The sequence below is a fragment of the Elaeis guineensis genome, chromosome 5, assembly GCF_000442705.2.
Source record: "Elaeis guineensis isolate ETL-2024a chromosome 5, EG11, whole genome shotgun sequence".
Taxonomy (NCBI): domain Eukaryota; kingdom Viridiplantae; phylum Streptophyta; class Magnoliopsida; order Arecales; family Arecaceae; genus Elaeis; species Elaeis guineensis.
Window position 1 is genome coordinate 71,309,433 of NC_025997.2, and position 17,618 is coordinate 71,327,050.

The window sequence follows — 17,618 nt, forward strand, 5'->3', positions numbered from 1 at the left end:
GTGTTGATTGCGCTCTAGTGCGACATCTGTGGGAGATTGTTGCGGGAACTCGACTCCATCATATGTTTTTTCTTATGAGGGAAAGGGTGAAGGAAAAGAACAACACTGATGATTTGACTAAGACAATTGATAATTCGCCTGATGGCATGACCATTATGAAGTGGAAGAGCTTGGTGGACAAATGAAAGAGAAAAGAGTGGCAGAAGAAGTCAAATATTGCATCTACGAACCGCAAACAATTAACTCGGATTGTCCACACTAGTGGTTTGGCGAGCATGACCACACACAATAGGCATTTGGTTAGTATCTTTTTCCATACAATAATCCTCTTAGTTATCTGCTTTCATTTATCTTGAAATTATTTTAGGGATCTGAGCTTGGATTGGCCTGCAACATATAAAGAGATATTTGACTGCAAACACCAAGATAAGAATAGTGACTTTGTGAATAAAAAGGCAAAGAAAGTTAGCATAAATAATAAACACCAATTGTAATTACATGATCTTATATGCATATGTTAGTATACTGTCCTCTATTGGCAATAAGCACCTCGCATGGCCTTGCTAGCGTGATACATATTCCCCACATCAGTTGGTGGGTATGTTGATATGCGTTGGACCCTCCCAATCCTAAGTGCATGTACTGTAGTATTTTGTGCATGGGACTACAATATAGACCTATTTGTATAAACATTTTCACACTGTTGTACTTGACCACTTTGAAATTATATCTTACCAAGGATTATTCCCTTAATGTTATTAGTTGTTAGCCTGTGCTTTAGAGTTGTTAGGATTCTGTGCTTTGCATGCATTCATATTATCTAAAATAACATGTAACTGAGAGAATTCGTATATTTGAATCAAACAAGCAGAAATGATCATAATTACTGTGCAATATAATACAAATAAGAATACAACTAGGAATTATTTTCGCATGCCAGTATCTACTGTCGTATGGTGCTATTTTTGGCATAGTTATTCTAGATTTGATCAACACAGGCATCATGTATAATGCTTTAAACTTTAAACTTTACGTCAAAATATGTTCCATTGTACTATGACACAGTTACTACAAAAATCTGTACATGGGAGTGTCTAAATTACATACTCCTCACAACCCAACACTACGGCTCAACATACAGTTTTTTTGAAGTGCAAATGCTGTCTTATTTCAGTGGCCTCCAAATCTGGACAAATGCTTTACCTAACTCAGAAAACATGACTTCTGATCTGACACAATTGCATCCGTATGAAGAATCAACATGGATGCTGTCTTCTAAAACAAGCTGGATTGTCATACTTATACTATTGGTTTGTTTTTTCCCCTTCTCTGTAACTATTGTCCAAACTCAACTTTTCCGCACTCAAACTTCTAAAATTAGTTGACCTTAATATGGTTACTTATCTGGTCCTTTACCTCTGAAGTCTTGTAGGTTTGAACTTTGTACTGGTGTACCCGCTTGGGAAGACTTTGAACTTGAGTCACTGCTTGTGTTTGCGCAACTAGGATGCTCTCAGCCTTTCGTAACCCCCTATGTAGTCTCGTCCCCTTTCCATCTCTGAAACATGTACTCTTTGCATTTAGTTTGTAATTTATGGGATTAGCTATAACTGTATAACTCTTTGAATTCTAGTTTCTGTAGCAATATAAAGTTACTCCAATGAGGTCTTTCCACCTATTTAATTTGTTGGGATGCTTTGGCTGTTGGGGTAAGTCAATCAGCCCTTGATGCAGGTGAACCGACTCTCGACTTCATTTCAACAACGGCCGACTGACCGAACATACAATCCTGACTCTACATCGGCCGAATATACGATTTTGACTCTCCATCGACCGATTGAGCAAATCATACCAACTTATGATCGGCTGATCGACTAATGTTCAACTACTACTAATCAACAATGGATGATTTGAATCATCGACATAATAGAACTAACTGATGGTCACTCATAGATTTTACCGACGTATGATCGGCTGATCTGCTCAACATACCCTAACCATCATCGACTACGTATCACGGCTATTAAGGGGAATCAATGACCCACTAACTCCACATTTATGGTCCGATAATTTAGCGTCATAAAAAGCGAGACCACGTGCTCGATGGTTACATCAAAATTATCTATAAAAGGGGGGGTAAGTGAATAGTATTGGTAGGCTACTTCTGGCCAGAGCTCTGCTACTCTCGATATTGAAATCTACTGTTCACCAATTTCTTTTCTGACTTAAGCATCGGAGGGTCCCCATCGGATACCACTCCAGTCTGTGAGGATGTTATTTTGCAGATGCTCATCACTGGCGACAGACGATAAGAAGTTAGCCATAATAGATTGGTGCGCCAGGTAGGGGGAGATCACACTCGTTATAGTAAAAATCAGAGCCCAGTATTCGACTGCAACTGGATCGACGAGGCACTCTTCTCATCAGGAAGAGGTTCCTCCCCCTCCTCCAGTAGTAAAGCCCAGTTTCTCACATCTCGTGGTCACTACGGATGTACAAATCACTATACTTGTACAGTAGATGAACGTCTTGATGGAGGCAATCAAAAGCATCCAACAGCAGCAAACCCAGCAGCAGCAACAGCCACCGACGGAACAACCGATGGCACAGTCGGTGCCGTCCAGGCACAGCCACCGCCATCTGCGGCGATCACCTTCTCTTTCTTTGGAGCGATAGTCTCGGCTTTCCCATTGAGACGAGCAACGGCATTCTCGGCACTCTCGACATGCCACTCAGTGCTCACGACATTACCCCTCTCCTTCCCATCATGATAGCATTAGGAAGGAAAAACGGCCGTGAACACCTTCTATTTTTGCTTCAAGCTCGTCGGGAGGTTCTACTCCCAGTGTTTTCCAACAACGGTAATTCAATGACTATGAACGCAAGTTTTAAAAAATCAACCGCCGACTCACTCAACTCTAAGTGGAAGGTCGGAAGTCTTCCAACGACTATGACTTTCATAACACCCAACCTTTTTCTCGGCATATCTTGGACAAGCCGATCCCATCTCAGTTGAAGATGCCACAAGTCGAGCTATATGATGGCCCACAGACCCGGTTGACCACCTTGAGAGCTACAAGGCTCTCATGGTGATTTAAGAGGCAACCGACATCCTCTTGTGCACTAACTTCTTGACAACTCTTCGAAAAGCTGTTCGAGCCTGGTACTTCGGGCTTCAGTTGGAAAGCATATATTCTTTTGAACAGCTCGAACATTCCTTTGTAGCTCACTTCAGCATTAGCCGAAGGCCGCCGCGAACTTGTGACAATCTCTTCTCAATCAAGCAGGGAGAGACTGAGATGTTAAGAGATTTTGTGGCTCGCTTTAATGCAGCCACACTTGAGGTCAGGGATCACAATGAAGACATGGCTATATCGGCCATGAAGAGAGGTCGAGGGGATCTCAATTTACATTTTCTTTGGACAAAACTCTCCTCCAAACTTATGCTGAACTTTTGGAGCGTGCATACAAGTATATGTGCGCGGACGAAGGAGTTTCTGACCGACGCCAAACAGAAGGTAAGGGTTAGAAGAAGAAGAAATAGAAGAAGGGGAAGCTCTGACTGAATCAAATCAACCACCTTCCAATAAGCGAGCTTCACCTCGACGACAGAGTCCAAGGCCGAGTTACGGTAGGTATGACTCCTATACTCCTCTTCTACTCCTCGTGTATAGATCCTCATAGAGATCAAAGGAGCAGAATATCTATGACACCCTCCACCGATGAAAGTGCCATCGAGAAGCTGCGATCGGAAGAAGTATTGTCATTTTCATCATGATCATGGTCACAATACCGAACAATGCATCCAACTCAAAAATGAGATAGAGGCCCTGATTCAATGAGGCTACCTCAGGAAGTATCAGAGAGATCCATCGATTCAACCTCCAGTCGATCGACGACCTCAGCCGCAAACTGAGGAAGCTATAAATAATCAATCGACTGCAGGGGTAATCAACATGATCTCCAGACGATCGAACTAGGGGGCAACTTTCGAAGAAGAGTCAATGAAATGACGACGACTCAATAATGTAATAACATTTTCGAAAGAGGATGTTCAGAGAATTTAGACTCTCCATGATGATGCTGTTGTTGTCTCGATAATAATAGCTAACTATGATGTAAAAAGAATCCTTGTAGATAATGAAAGTTCAACTGATGTTCTCTTTTACTCGATTTTTTTCCGAATGCGACTACCGACTGATCGACTTAGAAGAGTCTCGACACCGTTGGTCGATTTTATAGGAGATGCTGTCATAGTGGAAGGAAAAATCTCTCTTCCCTTAACTGCTGGAACTAAACTGCAATAGAGCACTGTCTTCATAACATTCATGGTAGTTCAAGTCCCTTCAGCTTATAACACCATACTTGGATGATCTAGACTTAACACACTGAAAGCAGTGGTTTCGACATACCATCTATTAATCCAATTTTCGATGAGAAATAGAGTCGGAGAGATACGTGGAGATCAACAGCTTGCCCGATGCTGTTTTTATGTCTCCACCCAAAATAATAAACCTGAAGACTCTTTATCTGTTGACAAATTGGATCAAAGAGAGAATCAAGAGAGGGGTGAACCAGCTGAACTAGTTTCAATCCTACTAAAAGAAGATCCTGAGAAATCAGTCTAAATTGGATCACAGCTGTCCGATCCAGAGTGATAGCAGTTAGTAGATTTACTCAGAGCAAACACCGATATTTTTACTTGATCGGCCACTGACATGCCCAGGATTTCTCCCTTCAGGAGTAATAACTCACCAACTCAACATCAACCCGAACGTCAAGCCAGTGAGACAGAAGAAACAATCTTTTGCTCTTGAAAGATAGAAGATCATCAATGAAGAAGTCGATAAGCTCCTCGCGGTGGGTTTCATTAGGGAAGCCACATACCCCCGATTGGCTTGCTAATGTGTAATAGTGAGAAAAGATAATGGAAAGTCGATGGTCGGAGAAATATTGTATCTCTATTTGGCAACTTTCACTGAAGCAGTTAGTTCGGTACTCGTCCAAGAAGATGAAAACCGAATCCATTGACTGATCTACTACACTAGTAAAGTGCTTCATAATGCCGAAGTACGATACTCAAGAGTGAAAAAAATGATCTACGCTCTAATCATATCGGTGCAATGATTTTGTCCATGCTTTCAAGCATATCCAATTGTGGTCTTGACAGATCAGGCACTGAAGGCGATCTTACATCGACCTGATACGTCAGGTCGGATGGCAAAATGAGCAGTAAAGCTTGGCAAGTTCGACATTCAGTATCGTCCATGACTGTCCATGAAGGTGCAAGTTTTAGCCGACTTCATCGTCGAATGTATGATACTCGATAATAAATCTGTAGATATAGATAACAACATAATAAACCAGGCTACAACTCTCAAGCCTGACCAAAGGTCGGCATGGGTGCTGTGAAGAAAAAATAGATAGTTCAAAGCATGTATTTTTAAAATTTTATAATGAAATAATAAAAGATTAAATATTTTAATCTTTTAAATATATCATAAATTAAATCTAAACTATCATTAAAGATCTATGACATAAAAAATTTATATATAAAATCTGAAATAAAATAGAAAACTACATCGATCACATCGATGCTTTGAATTTGATTTAACCTTTAGATTATGTTGGTAGAGTTCAAAACTCATCACATTTTTGTGGATTGATGATCTTCACTGCTGGTAAGTATTGTATAAAGCTCTCACTGGTGTTGAGCAGCCGCACAAGCATCCGACCTCTACGGATGGTCTACACGAAGCCCCTCAGTCCGATCAACCCTCCGCGAGAGTGCTAGCTCGTGTAGTTGGATTCTGATGGCAGATCTGACTTGATCTCCTTCTTTGATCACCTTAAACCTTTTTGATGTTGAAGATGGATCAGAGAAGGATGCTAGATAGTGGAAAAAATTTAGATGAAGACTCTTTTTTCTTTGATTTTTTTCTCACCCAAAAACCTAGAATAGTTCTAGGTCTCTCACCCAAGAGGAGAACGGTCTCCTCTTTTGTTCACACCAAGGAGGAAGGAAACCCACCCAATCTTCACATCCTAAAGAAGTATTGTTGACCCTCTTTCTCTCTGATATCTCATGGTGAAGAGCTCTCTTTGTTTGGCACATAAAATTATGGCCTTTTTATGGTTGTCGCACAAACCAGATAAAACAGGATAAGGGCTGGAGTTTATTACAATTCAAACTCTTTTGAATTTCAATTTGACTTCAACTTTTTCTCACCCTTATATAACTTAAAGAGGGACTTACCAAAAAAATTGGGTATGAAAATCAGTTGGGAAGACCTCCTTTTCTCATACACAATAGACCCCTTCAAAAGCAGCCAACGTGTGGAAGGATACGAATAAGATTTTAAGTTGAAATTTAAAGTAATTTGAATTCAAATCAAAATAAATCAATTTCTATCTTTAATGAGTGATAAAAGAAAGATTATTTTCTAGTTTTCTTACATACAAATTGATTTTGTATGGTGAGAAAGGGTGTGAGATAATTTAGGTGGCATAAGGGATAGAGTCCTACTCATTTGGGACTCTAGGGTTTACCCAATTGGATTTCTTTCAAACCTAATCCAATTAGATCCAAAAAAAATATAATGAATCTAATCTAATTAGACTCTTATAATTTTAATTAAATTTGATCAAATCAATAAATTAATTGAGCTATAGATCCGATCAAATCAAGATCATTTCTTCCTTACTAATTAGGTCATCTCATAACCTAATCAGACTTGACCTGATTGAATCAAATTCAATCAGACTTGATCCAGACTTTAATGTTAATTAAATTGAGATAATTAGTAATCTAATCACTAATTAATCCTCCATTAAAGATAGAGTCCAAGTCTAGTAGGACTCTTCTCTAGAGTCTCCATCTAGTGGGACTCTTCAGCAGAGTCCCCATCAAGTGGGACTCTTCATTAGAGTCTCCATTGACTGAGACTCTTCAGATTAGCCATATGATCAGAGAGAAACTTCTAATATGTATGATCTCATAGGTTCGAACTTAAGTCGGTAGCACAAAAACTGATTTCTGTACCAATCAGAGTAACCATATAGCAATAGTACCCGACATTCGGATAGGTCGAATGTATGCTAAGCAACACTCAAAAATCTATTTGAATATAGTTACCGTATAATTCATCCCTTTGATCTAAATACTCAAGGTGACCTAGGGTTTAATTGCCAACCCTGATATGGTCATCCATATTGTATTTCAATTTTTAAAATCCATTACATGGATTACCCCGGCCAAAGTTTTACTGAATTGAAACATACTGATACATTAACTCTTATTTATTTGGAGGGGTCAATTATATCTTGACTCACACACCGACTTCACAAATACTTGACTATGCCTAGAAATTTTTTGTCATTGAATTAGAAATTCAGATAGTCCAGTATCAAAGTATAGTGAGTTGCTTGTAAGTCACCGTGATGATCTTAGATCAGAGGGACACTTATACCTATATCCCTTCGGAGTGACTCTTGACAGTAGAGTGCTCCAGAGTTGATCACGTTCAGTGAAATGTACTCTTATATTTCATCTGCATGTCATACCAGTATCTCTACGCTCTTTGCTTAAGAGGACAACCAACCTATATGGCACACAATGACCTACCCTTGATATGTCTATCATCCTAGTAATAGCATATCATTTGGTCACGAACTCATTTAAGGATAAATAATATATCCTCCTATATCGAATCAAATAGTCCTAAGGACTTCATCACAAAACAGAAGTTCAAAATAAGATGTACACAGTAATGAAAAACTAAATAATATTTATTAATTCAATAATTCATATACAATTACAATGATAAGCACAACCGTCAACAAGCTGACGATTGACTTTGAGACATAATTTTCAACAACTCCCACTTGGACTAAAGCCAATCGGTGTAGTATCGTATACCTATTTTTGATTTATAGTCTTCGAACTCCTTAATGTCGAGGGCTTTAGTAAATGGGTCAGTCAGGTTCTTCTTTCTATCGATCTTCTAAAGTTCGACATCACCTTGATCCATGATCTCTCGAATCAGATGGTAGTGACATAAAATATGCTTGATCCGCTGATGTGACTTCAGTTCCTTCGCTTGAGCAATGGCTCCAGTACTGTCGTAGTATAATAAGATGGGGCCATCAAGGGAGGGTGCCATTCCGAGCTCGTTGATGAACTTTCATAGCCACACAGCTTCTTTCGCAGCATCGGATGTCATGATATATTCCGCTTCACAAGTAGAGTCAACCATAGTGTGCTGCTTGAAATATTTTCGGCAGATTGCTCCATCATTCAGGGTATAAATATATTCTGACATGCTTTTACTGTCATCATGATCTGACTAAAAATTGAAGTCTGTAAACTCCATAAGTTTTAAGTCAGATTCTCCATAGATAAGCCACTGATCCTTAATATTTCTTAAATACTTAAGGATGGTCTTTACGACCTTCCAGTGATTCTCACTTAGATCGGACTGGTATCTGCTCACTACTCCTAATGAGTATGCCACATCCGATCGTGTATATGTTATGGCGTATATAATAGATCCTACTATCGAAGCATATAAAATTTTACTCATACGCTCTCTCTCTCTTGAAGAGTTATCAGACAATCACTCTTCGAGAGAGAAATTCTTTGACCTATCGAAAGATAGCCTTTCTTAAAATTTTCCATGCTGAACCTTTTCAACACAGTATCAATGTATGTCGACTGGGATAATCCAAGTAATCTTTTAGATCTATCTCTATAGATCTTCATCCCAAGGATGAAAGATGCTTCTCTCAAGTCTTTTATGGAGAACTGTGATGACAACCAAACTTTTATTCCCTGTAATATAGGGATGTCATTCTTGATTAAGAGAATGTCATCAACATATAAAACAAAAAATACTACGATAGAGTTATTAACCCATTTGTATATGCAGGATTCCTCTCCATTCTTAATGAAGCCATACATTCTGATCATTTTATCAAAATGTATGTTCCAACTCCAAGATGCCTGCTTAAGTCCATAGATGGACCTTTGAAGCTTGCACACTTTAGACTCATTTGTGGATATGAAATATTCTGGTTGTATCATATACACCTCTTCTTCTAGCTCTCCATTTAGGAAAGCTATTTTCATATCCATTTGTCAGATTTCATAGTCTAGATGTACTACCATCGCAAGCATAATCCGAATAGACTTGAGCATTGCCACAGAAAAAAATATCTCATTATAGTCAACACTATAATGCTGACGGTAACCCTTGGCAATCAGATGGGCTTTCTAGGTCTCCACCTTCCTGTCTGCGCTCCTCTTCTTTTTGAAGATTCACTTACACCCTATGGATTTTATCCCTTCAGGTGAGTCAACCAATGTCCATATATTGTTGATTTTCATGGATTTCATTTTGAATTTCATGGCTTCCAACCATTTATCAGAGTCAGACCTCTGCATCACATCCATATAGATGATCGGATCCTCATTATTCTCATTGATTTTAATTGGATCTCTGTCCCGAATAAAGAAACTATAGTATCTATCCGGTTGATGCGGTACTCTATCGGATCTCCTTAAAGATGTTTCTACAATAGGTTCCGAATTTGATCTAATCAAGTCCGACTCTATGGGTTTACTAGGTTGTGTTGGTTCTTCTGCCAATCGAACTTCATCAAGTTCAATCTTTGAGGTATTAGTTTCTTCATCAAGGAACTCCTTTTCTAAAAAGATAGCCTTATTACTGACGAACACCTTCCGTTTGTCAGCACGATAGAAGTAATATCCCTTGATCTCTTTTGGGTACCCTACAAATAGATATTTCTCAGACCTAGGTCCAAGCTTGTCAATTTTCAAACGTTTGACATAAGCCGGACATCTTCAAACCCTCAAGTGAGAGAGTGCTGGTTTACATCCTATCCACATCTTATGTGGTGTTTTACTTACAGACTTACTTGAAATTTTATTTAAAATATAACAAGCCGACTCGAGTGCATATCCCCAAAAAAAAATCGACAAACTTGCAAAGTCCATCATAGACTGAACCATGTCTATCAGGCTTCGATTCTTCCTTTTCAATACACCATTATGCTGTGGTATTCCAGGAGAGATTCATTATGAGAGAATCCCATTCTCTTCTAAGTATGTCAGAAATTCACTAGAGAGATATTCTCCTTCTCGATCGGATCGAAGAGTTTTAATACTCTTTCCAGTTTATTTCTCTACTTCATTACAGAATCGTTTGAACATTTCAAATGATTCTGACTTATGTGTCATTAAGTAGACATACCCATACCTTGATTGGTCATCTATAAATATAATGAAATAATAATATCCACCTCTTGCACTAGTGTTCATAGGTCCATATACATCAGTGTGTATCAGACTTAGAACTTCACTGGCTCACTCATCTTTTTCAGTAAAAGGTGATTTGATCATTTTTTGAAGAAGACAGGACTCACAGGTTAGGAGTGATTCACAATCACTGACTTCAAAGATTTTCTCTTATGTCAACCTATTTATTTTATTCTTATTAACATGACCTAACCTACAATGCCAAAGGTAGATATCGGAGACATCACTAATTTTAGGGCATTTGTTGGATGTGTACATTACACTAATAGATTGTGATAATATGTAAATATCATTATTCAGTTGTCCATTCATCACATTAACATCATTCATAATGATATTAAAATTATTTTTTTTATTGAAATTTCATAACCGTACATGCCCAAAAGGCCTACAGAAATAATATTCAATAAAAAAAGATAAAAGTGACATTCACTTAGAATAATTATATTAGACTTGAATACAAGCTTAATAGTCCCTAACGCTAGAACTGAAACTGGTTTTTCATCTCTAACATTAAGAAATCTTTCACCTTCTTCAAATCTTCTACTGACCTGTAGACCCTACAATGAATTACAAATATTAAAACAGCTTTCAGTATCTAATATCCAGATAGTAGAATCACAAATTAAGAAATTACAAGGTGTTATCATATAATTATCTTATCCAGCAACAACTTGCTTTTTTCTCCATCTGTTCGGATCTAGGGAGACAATGTATTAAGGATAATTTCTTTTCCAGTACGTCTGCTTCTTGTAGTAGAAGTATTTCGCTTGACTCTGGTCGGACTTAGATTTTTTGATCTGACTGAGTTTGGGTGCCCCAGCACTTTGCACCCTTTTCTTGTTTTTTTTGTTCTTCTTTTCTTTCTTAAAAGATCGACATGCAGAAGAAGACCCTCCCACAACATTCACTGACTCCTTTTGGAGCTAGTGATCCTTCTCAAAATTTTGCAGTAATCCCAGCAACTCGTGGTAGTTAACTACAAGCTTTGTCATTCGAAAATGAGTAAGAAAAAGGAGGTAGGACTTGAATAGAGAGTTCAGAATAGCATTTTTCCCTAACTGCTCATGTAGAAAAAAGCCGAGCTTGCTTAGGTGCTCAATCATCTCGATCATGTACAATACATGATCAGTGACTGATGCTCCTTCTCTTATTCGAGTGTTGAAGATGGCACAACTAGTCTTGTCCTTCTTAACATTGTCGGATGTGCCAAAAGACTCGTTCAACATTTGCAATATATTTTGTGGCTGAGCATTCTCGAAATGATGGCTAAACTCATCATTCATCACCACCAGCATAATACAATGAACCGTAGTTAGATCGTTGAGTCATTTTTGATAAGTATCTCTAATCGTGCTATGCGCATTCAGGCTGGCTCCTCGGGTGCCAGATCTATCAATACATACCAGATCCATTCATGCTCCAGGACTATTTTGAGATTTCAATACCAGCTATCAAAATTTGGTTCCATCAATTTATCACTATCTAATAGTTATCGAGCAATAAGGTGGTGGCTATAACTACAAAAGAAAAATCAGAACCTAATTAGTATATGAATTGATTAAGCCTAAAGACATAGATTTTAGTCTAAAAGTTCTCCCACTATTTTATTCGAATTGAAAGCCTCTACTTTCAATTCGAAGAATTACATTAATTTCTTAGTGGGTACTAGAATCCACATGGACTGTACATGGGTCCGAGTGTGGCTCGACCAACGCTTGTGTACCCACAGGTAGATTCTTAAGTAATTATTTTACCAAATAATTTTTAGTATTCAATTTTGCCCCAGATACCTCTTCAGCAGGCATGTGGTGCCTCCACTGAAAGTTCTGATTAAGTCCAACCATTAACATACCAGAATTTAGTGTATCTAACAAACTAGTGACCAGGCCCAAGTGTGGCTTGGCCAACCTGACCATCATCAGAAAGACACAACTAAAATAACATATTATGAATGATAATTCCGACAGTCAGATGAGCACCAGGCATGTGGCACCTCTAATGATCATCGAAACCATTGGACTCATTATCATCCAACTTAATGGGAGGCTATGATCTAGTTATCACCATAACTATTTCATTTTAGAGACCTAACAATGTTAAAAAATTTAATTAGTTGAATTGAGAGATCAGATGAGACTTGACCAGTCAATCTTAATCCTTCCACTGACTTCACCAAGTCAGATTTAAGAAGATTAGGCATAAGCTGGTCTAGCCAACCAATCATAAATCCTCCTACTGGCTGTTGGGAAATGTGTCCCAAAAAGCCAATCGTCAAGCTGTTGACGGTTGAGCAACCAAGTATTGTAATTGATTTGTTAATAAATAAAATATATTTGGCATTTTCATCATAAGCTTTCATCTTCTAATGAACTCCATTGTTATGATGAAGTCCTTAGGACTATTTAGATTCGATAAAGAGAGGATTTATCGATTAGTCCTTAAAACTGTTCACGACCAAATGATAGGCTGTTAATAAGGACGACAGCTTCTATTGAGCATAGGTCGCTGTAGGCCATATGGGTTGGTTGTCCTCTTAACCAAAGAGTGTGGAGACACTGGTATGGCATACAGGTGAGATGTAAGGGTACATCATCATTGAACGTGACCAACTCCAGAGTATTCTACTGTCGAGAATATCTCTGATGGGATATAGGTATAAGTGTCCCTTAGACCTAATATCGCCTCAGTGACTTCCAAGCAACTCACTGTGCTTTGGTACTGGACTAACTAAATTTCTAATTCAGGGATGAAAGGCTTCTGGGCACAGTCAAGTACTTGCAAAGTCAGAGTGTGATCGAGATGGGATTGACCACTCCAAGAGTTGGAGAAGAATGAGTCGCTGTATTTCAATTTAGCAAAACCTTGGCTAGGGTAATCCATCAGATGGATTTGATATTTTGAAATACAATGTGGACAACCTGATCAGAGTTAACAGTTAAACTCTGGGGTGTCCTATGATCATTTTGGTCAAGGGGATGAATTATATGAAAACTATATCCGCATGAGTTCTAAGGATGTTGTTCTACACATTCGACCTATCCGATCATCGGGTACCATTGCTAGATGGTCACTTCGATTGGTATAGGAATTTGTTCCTATGCTACCGGCTTAGATTCGGACCTATGAGGTCACACACATTAGAGTTCATGATCCGATCAGATGGTTGATCAACGATTAAGAATCGTTCTAGGGTTAAATGATCAATACGATTGATATTTAACCCAGTGCAAGTGTTGCAGGAGAATCGATTAGCAATTCGATTGCTAATTGGCTTAATTTGATTAAGCCAATGGGCTGAGATTAAGTCTAATTAAATATGATTTAATTAGATTTATTTTTAGCTTGATTGGATCAAGTCTAATTGATTTATTGGATAAGCCAAGTGCAAGGAAAAACTAGTCCTAGTTCAACTAGGACTTAGGTCAATCTAATTTCTAATTTGATTAAAAAATTAAATCAGATTTAAATATAATTTAATCTGATTAAATTAGGTTTTTAATTAGGTTAAGACCTATTTTAATTGGGTTGATCTAATTTTGATTTGATTTGATTTGGGAAACCAAATTAAAACAAGTTATGAGACAGAATCCTAGTAGGACTAGGATTCCACCTTGCGCCACATAAACCTTCTCCACGCCCTCTCTCTTATTCAACGCCAATCTCCACTTATTTTGTGCGACAAAAGCCCTCTCCCAGATTTCTCCCACGTTCACAAAAGGTCTCCTCTCTTCTTTCTTACATGAAAGGTGGTTTGGATCAAATCTAAAAGGAATAAGTTTGGATTTCGAATTCTATGAGATAGAGTTTTAGAAATCCAAAACTCTTTCAATTTTGCATCGAATTTATCCAATTTTTTTTTGAAATTTTCATATCTTTTAGGATATACATTATGCACTTTTTCTTGTAATCCATGCATGAAAATATGGAGGAGGTGCTCAAGAGTTGGGCGTCCCTTAACTTGCCATGTTTGGATAAGCCTTGACTAGGTGTTTGACCTAGACAAGGACTCTATCATATCTCTCTATATAAGATGAGTTTCTTCATGAAATTTTAGAGAGAGATAGAGATATGAGAGATCTTTGTCCTATCTGAAAATCAGAGAGAAATACCTTTGGGTCGTGGAGATATAAAAGATGCAAGTTAGGGCATTTAGAGAGAAAAACGTGAAGAAGAAGAGGGTCTTCTTCTAAGTTTTTTGTTTTCATATCCTTCCTCCCTCCATCTTGATTTTCCTGAGAGTGTCTCAGATCTGAAACTCCTCCTTCTACTTTTCATCTTTGGAAGAGTCCAAATCAAGAAGAAGGAGGTACCTGATCAACCATCAAAGAAGGATCAGCGCAGTACTAGCATACTGTGCTGATTTCCTGAAGCAGGACTTCTGATCGAGATTCGTTGGCTCGTGTGGATGACTCCTAGAGGCCGGATGTGTGTGCGGCTTGCAACATCATCCTTAAGCCCGGATCAGCGAGGTTAGAGCGTCTAACTTGCAAGGTAATAGATCTGATCTATTGTTTAATACATACATTAGATGTGGTATAAAAACATGTTGATATGATCAACATGTAGTTCATGCTATATTTATATATTTTAATTTCTGATTTAATACCATGTAATAATCATGTAATAGAATCTTAGATCTAGAGATTTTCTGATCTTAGAAAATAAATTTTGATTTATTTTAGTCTTCCGCTGTATGATCTTGAAAAAGTTTCAAGATCTAACCCTCTTTTTCAAGATCTAATCCTGAAACCCTAGATCTGGTTCCTACAATTGGTATCAGAGCCAGGTTCTTTATTACATGATTATTGATATATGCTTAGATTATTTTTTAGATTAGATCTAATTTATAATCTGATTATTAAATCTAAAATTAAAATTTTAGATCAATCACAAACTGCAAGGTTGTCCTGCTGTAAGGTTTACCCCTTACAGTGCAAAGGTTGTCCTAGTTTGTGTAGATCTATCTTTAATCATAAATTTATTAGATATGATCTAAATTAAATTTATGATTTATTAGATTTAAAAGATATTTAAATCTGAAATAAAATCTCTTTGTTAATAATTTTTGTGCAAAGAAATTGTTTAAAGTTGAAATTGTTTCAATTACATGAACCTGTTTAGATTAGATCTAAAGTAGTTTCATGTTTATTTCACTTGCATCTTGATTATGAATCAAACATGCAATATGGTTGGTAGAATCATATTGTAAAATTATTTTACAAATATGAAAATTATTTTTTGAAAAGCCGAACCCAACCCTCAGCCCAAAACTTAATTAAGAATTAAGAAGTTGTTTGATTAGGTTCTAGGATTGTGAATTGAAGAACCTAAGACACAAATCATAACACATTGGGTTAATGGGTTAGTGGGAATTAGGTCCATTAATTGGGTTAGACCTATGGTTAGATTAAAGATGGACTTAATTAGAGAATTGACTAAATCTAATCAATTGTTGTCTTAGATTAGGTCAAGGATTCTCTAGATCAATTACAATAGTTGTAGTTGGTCAAGTCCATGTCTTTAACGAGAACCAAATGGACTTGATTCTTGGCTAAGCGGTCTAGCACGAACTGTTAGGTTGATCTAATCGAAACTAATTAAACCAGTTGGTGTCTAAGGTAAACCAGACCGGTGGTTTTTAATTGGGAGCCCGCTTACCTGGCCATTTCTGATGGTGTCTAAGGCAAGCTTTGGCAGACCCTCCCACTGATCGAACTTACCTGGCCTCTTGGTGAAATTATGTTCTGATCGGATCACTTGACTATTCGAGCTGACCCATGTCAGCTAGGTAAATCAGTGTGACTGATTTAGGTGCTCCTAGACCAGCCCTGGTCTCCCTTAAGCTGACTTGGTGAAGCCAGTGGGAGGATCATGATAAGCTGGTTCATCTGACCTCATCCTCTAAATTATTTAAATCTTCTAAAATTATTAGGTCCTTAAAATGATAAAGTTATGGAGATAACTGAGTCATAGCCTCCCATTAAGGTGTTTGATAATGAGTCCATTAACTCAATAATCATTGCAGACCCAAAGGCCTGGTGCTTGTTGACTAATGGAAATATCACTCATCATATGATGACTTGGAAGTGTCTCTCTAATGGTGGTTAGGTGAGCCAACCAAAGTTGGACTTAATCATTCGTTGGTTAGATACACCAAGTATGATCATGTTAATGGTTGGACCTAACTGGATCCTTACAGTGGAGGCCAAAGCCTACTGATTAGGTTTCTGGGGCAAAATTAAAATTACTAGAAATTGTTTAGAGAAACAATTGGTTATGAACCTACCCTTAGATGTACATGGGTTGACCAACCAAAGTTGGGCTTGTGTGCAGTCTAAGTGGATCTAGTACCCGCTAAGGAATTAGGGTAATTCCTCGAGTTGGAGGTAGAGGCTACCAATTTGAATAAAATAGTGGGAGAAACCTTTTGATTAAAGTCCAAATCTTTAGGTTTAATGAATCAATTACTAATTAGGTTATGGTTCTCCTTTGTGCAAATATGGCCACTTTCCTATCGCTCCGAACATTGTTGGATAATGATAAGTTGGTGGGACCCAACTTCGGTAGCTGGTACCGAAAGTTGAAGATAGTCCTGGAGCATGAACGGATCCTATATGTGATAATGGATCCTGCACCTGAGGAGCCAGCTGCCAATGAACGTGGAATAGTCAGAGACACTTACCAGAAGTGGCTCAGTGACCAGACCATGGTGCGCTGTATCATGCTGGCTGTCATGAGCGACGAGTTCAGTCGCAGATTCGAGACGGCTCAGCCAAAGGACATGCTTCAAGTGTTGGAGGATGCCTTTGGCACACCCGATGACGTAGAGAGGCACAAAACTAGTTGTGCCATCTACAACGCCAAAATGCAGGATGGTGTCTCAGTCACTGATCATGTATTGTACATGATCGAGCTGATGGAACGATTGAGCAAGCTCGGCTTTCCCTTGCATGAGCAGCTTGGGAAAGATGCAATACTGAACTCGCTGCCCAAGTCTTATCTCCCATTCCTCACTCATTATAGAATGACAAAGCCTGAAGAGAACTACCACGGGTTACTGGGGTTGCTTCAGAACTTTGAGAAGGATCACCAACTTCACAAGGAGTCGGTGAATTTAGTGGGAGGTTCGTCTTCTGGTTCTCGACCTTTTAAGAAAGGGAAGAAGAACAAGAAGAAGAAAGTAAAGAAGGTGCAAGTTCAGGCTAGGACATCAGTGCAGAGCCAGACCAAAAAGGTCAAGCTTGATAAGAGTCTATTCTACTGGCAAGCACCCTAGATT